This window comes from Nothoprocta perdicaria, unplaced genomic scaffold, assembly GCF_003342845.1.
Source record: "Nothoprocta perdicaria isolate Ctin4 unplaced genomic scaffold, notPer1 scaffold_15, whole genome shotgun sequence".
In the NCBI taxonomy this organism is placed as follows: Eukaryota; Metazoa; Chordata; class Aves; order Tinamiformes; family Tinamidae; genus Nothoprocta; species Nothoprocta perdicaria.
The window spans coordinates 6,160,982-6,166,981 of NW_020454649.1; the positions used below are offsets into that span (position 1 = coordinate 6,160,982).

A 6,000-nucleotide genomic window follows, 5' to 3' on the forward strand; every position below is an offset into this window, starting at 1 on the left:
AAAAGGCAGTTATTTTCATACCATTGGACCATTTTCCACATAACCGCTAGAAGTTTTTCAGTGCAGCATTTTTACTGGGCCATCTTCATGTAATTCCTCCCATGACAATAGTAAGAATAAAAGTTACTGACAGATTTTATATTGATTGAATAAAGCAGTGTTAATTAGTAGGCTCGTCTGAAAGTTACTTCTTCTGTGCTACAGCTATCATATAACGCTTTCAAATTGTCAGTCAAAAATGCAGTTATTTTGCTGTGTCCTGAGACTAGACCTCAGCTGTAGTCAGAAAACTAGAGCAGTCAACCAGTGTTTTCAGACACATGTTTTCAGAAGCTTAATGCTTTTTTCCCCATTCAGTTTTGTGAGGCAAAAGGCCCCTGGATGAACTCGGAACTGAACGATATTTTACATGAGAAAGCTTCACTGAAGTTAGCAACAAGACTTTAAACATTTTAATTTTAATTAAGTATTGGCTTTTTCTGCAGTTTTCCAACATAACCTTTTGTATGGAGTGGTCAGCACATCTATAGAGTTTTCAGTCTCTACTCTCAGTCCATTTTGGTCAATGGACTCTGGGCAAATGTGACACTGTGTGACACTATTTATCAAGCTTGTGATGTGCTCGAGTGGTGACTGGTTTCTGAGAATAGTCAGGAGTCAAAAGTGCTTTATTAACTGGTGTGACAAAATGATAGATACTGTGGAAGCCAATTTAAGAAAGGGAGAGTATAGCTGAAAGTCTGACTGCTTTTTGTTTTTTCCAGCAATATCAACCAATGAGAGACTGCTGTCTCTTATAATAAACCTTGCTTAGCTTTGTATAGGTTTTCTTTGATTGTTCTCCTGTATCAACAAAAGAACAAGCAGCCTTTTTGGCCAGGCTGTCACTGAAGCAAAAGTGTTGCTTATCTGAAAATAAAGCTTGCAATACCAGTAAGATGAATCATCCTAAGAAAAGAAGGATAGATCAGCCTAGTCTCTCTTTCCATAGAGATGACTTCATGCTCACTCATTGACTGCGTTGTTGCTATAGACTAGCCCATTATTGGAGGACATTACTGGTAAAAAGAGAGCTTAGTAGTCACAGCCACCCGTGACTTTGTTTCTTTGCTGTGATGGGAAAGAAAGTTGTCTTTGATTGTGTTGTTCCATTGTTGATCAGAGCTTGAGTAGATCCTGAGAGTAGATCCTTAGTGACCTGTAAAATGATAGTCACTTTATCAATGTGTTTTAGGTCATCTTTTTGTGACATAGGTCACAATTTAGGTGATAGTATTTTACAACGTCACAATCCTGAAACCATATTTTGCCTTTGTATTTATTGGCTTATCCAAGGTATTTCATCTAAGGTAAGACTGACTTTTAAAAGCACCAGTTGCTCATCAGCGGTTAAATATGTCCAGAGGTTTGAAATTTTCATAGTGATGGAACAAAAATATGACATATGTTTTGAAATGCAGCTGGCTACATTGGCACTACTAGTTCATGCATATTTGCATATTTATCAGTTCTGAGGTGATGGATACCTTGAATCACTTATGAATAATCATTGCAGGGGAGAGGGGGTATTCTGAAAGGAAAACTTGCAGTTCCCATTATACTTCTAGCAAGAATTTTATCTAAGTTCTGCTAAGTAATTTTCATTTCTTACTTTTGCTTATGTGATAGTTATTTCACTCTCTGAAGATGCAGCCTGCTTCTCTACATACCCCCCCTTATCACAACATGGGGATTTCTTCTGGGGAAAAAAAAAAAAGATTGGAAAATGTAAAAACATTCATTTTTACAGTAAAGTTGCTCCTGTCCAGGAAGGGAACAAGCTACCACTGACGTAGCTGCTTTAATTGATGAAGCTAGGCACACATTAGGGAGTCTGCAGTTGCAAACCTGTAGATAATGACTGTCCAAGGAACCAGGTAACAGTTGACTTTTGTCATACTCCATCTGCAGAGCAGCCCATAAACCTCTGTCTGCCTATTTATCCAGTTTGCTCTCATAAGCCCCCTCTTGATCTTGTCTGCATCTTTTTATTTTCCTCATTGTTTCAAGATTTGTTCTAGTTGCCATTTTCTCTACAGTCTTCTTGCACATGTCCCTTTTATCTTACTCTCTCCCATCCTCTGTATTTCTTTTTCCTCTAAAGATCAGCTTATAGAGATTCCTCGCTACCTTTATCACTATGGAAAAAAAAAAAAAAAAAAAAACTGTGATTGCGGTTGCACACAGGAGTATTTTTCTCCACATGTTACCTTAGGTATTGCTGTGTGATAATCCTGGGTAGATGCAGAGACTTCAAAGGTGATTGCTGTTCCTCCTGGTGGCAACTGTAGTTAAATGATGTCTCAGAAAGGACTGACAGATGTCTCTGTTTCTGTATATGACTATCAAAGCTGCAGGACGTTGGCAGATAATCAAATGAGAGTAACTGGAGATAGAGATCCCTTTCTGTTAAGTATAGTGGGTTCATTTTAGAGGTATTCTCCCTGTTTGCCTCCCTGGAAAAATAAACCCTAGAGGGAAAACAAACCCTAAAGTTTTTCTCCTGATTTCAAAGATTTTTGTCTTTATTCCCTAGAAATTGCCAAGGTGTATCCAGACAAGCTCTTAGAGAGCTGGGAGATATTCTAATGGTCCCAGTATCTTTCAGAGTAAGTCAGTGCTAAAGATTTTGGCATCTCTACTTTGTGGTGTCCTGGTGTCCACAATATTCTCTTTTGTACTGCTCAGTTAATAACATTGTGATCTATCACTGTGATCCAAAGAAATAGGATGAGGACAAAACTGTTAAGCAAACAAAAGCACAGCATCAAGAAAAACAGTTCCATGAAAAGAAATATATTTGGCAATCTGGAGGATAGAATGGCACTCATAGTAAACAGAGCATGCATTGCTTAGCAGTAAATTAGTCTAAATGTACACTGGCAATTCACATTTCACTTTGAGTGTTATAGTTACTCTGCAAAGTATTATGCCAAAAAAAGAACAAAATCTTCCTGCAGATTGAACTAAATAATTTACTTTGGCTGCTTGTAAATAAATGTTGCTAGCTTGACATGGTGTATTTTCAGTGTTTATTTCTAGAAGATTTATACTTGGTTGTTGTTGTTTTTAACTGATTACTGTTAGTACTGGGATAGGATATGGTATTTTATTGTCACAGAGAAATACCTTTTAGTCCGGAGGGTAAACTGTTGTATTTAGGACTTAGGAGTCTTGGGCTCTCTTGTTTATTCATGTATTCCGTGGCTTCGGTAAGACACTTCTGTTTCCTACGCTGTGCCTGTTTTCACTAATTACAGAGAATGAGAACTGAATTCTCTTATATTTTGATCCTCTACACATCATCTATAGGGGAATGCTCATCTTGGTTGTGACTGTAGTGTATCAAAATAATTAATCAGTTCATTTACCATTTATGTAAAACAGAAGATAGCTAACTAATCCTGTTTCTAGTCATTATCATGCTGCAAAACTTGGGAGACTGTCCCTGTTCTGACTGGTTAGATGCTGCAGGGTGCAGTAAGGAAGATTAGCACTGAAGTTTGAGTTAAAACTCTGATTTTCAGATTGTTGGACCATCCTGACTTCCACTGCTTAAAACTTTATCATTCTGATTGCCTATGACAGAAGTGTTTGCACATGTCTTTATCTTAAAAGAAATATACAGGGCAGGAAACTGGGGAGACTAGACAGGAGAATGCTAGTTTATTGTGATGTGAGCTAAAAAGACCACGAACCTTAGCCAATATAGTAATTGAGTACAAATGTTGAACACTAGCCTAATGTTTTGTCAGTTCATGCTGCATCTCTGTAAAAATATTGTTATTGTAATAATCATAAAAATAAATGCAGTTGCTGCTGTGTAGCAGACTGTGCTGTGCGCAAGAACTAGACAATACCACAGATTTGATATAAGTTAAAATTCTTTGCAGAGTGAATACAAACATTTCCATTAAGGCTGGAGATGAGCTCCTGTGAACTCCATTTTAAAATATAGATTACAATTTAGGCTATTTTTTCCTGTGTTTATTCTTCATTGTTTTCCATTTCTCAGAATCTGACTGTGTACAGAACAGATTGCCCTATGAAACTAACTGCCTTAAGAAGTCTTGATGAAATTGTTCTAGTTCTGCCTGTGCAGTTACAGACTAAGATTTATTTTCTGACGGTTCTTAAGACCTGGCCACCAAGAGCTAAGTCAAATGTAGCAATAAACCAACTTAGAAATGTCCTAGCAGGTGAATGACTGAGTATCTAGCTGCAAAAGAGAAAGTGAGAAATAGTTGCCGAAAGCCTTAAGATGCTGTTATAGTATGCTTGACAATATGCATGGTTTCTGTGTTTGGTAGGCCGTTCAAGAATATGGTAGCCTTAAGTCATTCCGAGTTCATGAGTAAATGTAAGGATATTCTTGGAACACGCACAGCAGTTGGCCAGGAGGCAAGACATGTATGTCCTCAGTTTGAATCCACTGAGGACGAGCTCTGTGAAGAGAGCTGAATGATAGAGCAAACCAGCTGTAGGAATGGTTGGCTGCTGGGACATGCTGCTGAAAATTATGATGAAATAACGAGCAAGAAAAACTTAAGCCTAAGGAGTTTGACTCATGAATGCTGGGAAGCAGTGTGTTGTGGGCTTCTTTGCTAGCACAGTTTTCAGAGACGAACATGCCCGTTTGTTCTTGAGCTCAAGTGACTCACTATCTTCCTAGAGAAGTCACAGCTGAGTTTCTCTTTCAGGTTTGGCCAGACAATCTCTATCCTTGAGTTGTAAGAGACAGAAAGAACAGAGTGAATGCTCCATATGCTGTTCGGAGCCCTATTCATTACCACCATCTGTACTGGGAAGAGAGGAAAAATGGGAGTCTCATCTTACACCAGATATATTGGCTTTTAGCCATGCGAAGCAAAGGAAAAGTAGAACTCTCTAGCTCGATTCTCTAGCTCAAGAAAGCCTGGACAGGCTTGTTCATATCTGAACTGTCTCTACACCTCCATTTCTACAATAGTTTTAAATAGCAGTTACTAATACTTTCCCCACCCTTGGGAAGAATATGAAGATTATTCAGTGTTTCTAAAAGAACTGAGGATGAAGTTGCCCCTAAAGAGCTGTCTGTGATTTTGCTAGGTAAGTGCAGAGGGTTGAAAAACTTTCTGATTTATTTTTCTGGCAGTTCAACTAGTGCTTGTATCTCACAAGTGAAAACATTGTTTTTCCTCACAATTTTCTAGACTGGATTGTCTGGTGAGACTTGAACCTAAGCAGGAGGTGAGTGTGATGCATGACCTGTGCTATGTAGCAGTTCTGCCAGGCACTGTCTGCCTGTTCTCTGAAGAACCATTCCTTCCTGGCTTCCTACATGACCTCTTCATTCCCGGCCTGTAACATCAGCAAATTAGCCAGTGCAACGGGAGGGTGAAATTAAGGATCAAATCTTTTTTCTTTGCAGACCACTGATCTGTTTTTCTGGGGAGAGAGTTAAGCAGTCTTAATAAGTTAATACATACCTATCCTTGCATGCAAAGTTGTACTCAGAATCCTTGTAACAGATGGATTTGTTTTTGTTTTTGTATTGAGAGACAGTCGAGGTTATAATCGAAGTCAAAGAATCTGCAAGTATCTATCACTTTGTAGTAATGGAAAAAATTATCACTCAAATGAAACACATTCCCAGAATTCCTGCTGTAGGCTGTGCTAGGCAAGCCTGTACTTCTCAATTCTTTGTATTTAACTTTTGCAAGATTTCTGTGAGCTATTTCACACCATCACTAGAGTAAGACTCAGATCCTCTATTACACGAGACATACCAGCTATGGTGGTTTGCTATATCATGCTGTATGCCAGTGGAAATTCATGGAAACTTTTGGAAATAAACTAAGAAAATTCTTCTTGGAAATGTTTATCATAATTGCTCTGGGAGAGCAATGAATGTTGCTACATTCTTCCTTTGTATTTTGGGTAGCTGAAAGTTTATTCCTTGGGTTGACGGAAGTGAAGGGT

General features: G+C 38.4%; 1 long non-coding RNA gene across 1 annotated transcript in view; it reads left to right on the forward strand.

Annotated features, from left to right (window-relative positions):
- Positions 1 to 4,839, forward strand: part of LOC112943470 — a 73,207-nt gene extending 68,368 nt beyond the window's left edge. The window contains exon 3 of the long non-coding RNA XR_003248596.1: positions 4,740 to 4,839. This is a non-coding gene — a long non-coding RNA (uncharacterized LOC112943470). The remainder of the gene's footprint in view (positions 1 to 4,739) is intronic.
- Positions 4,840 to 6,000: the final 1,161 nt, after the last annotated feature.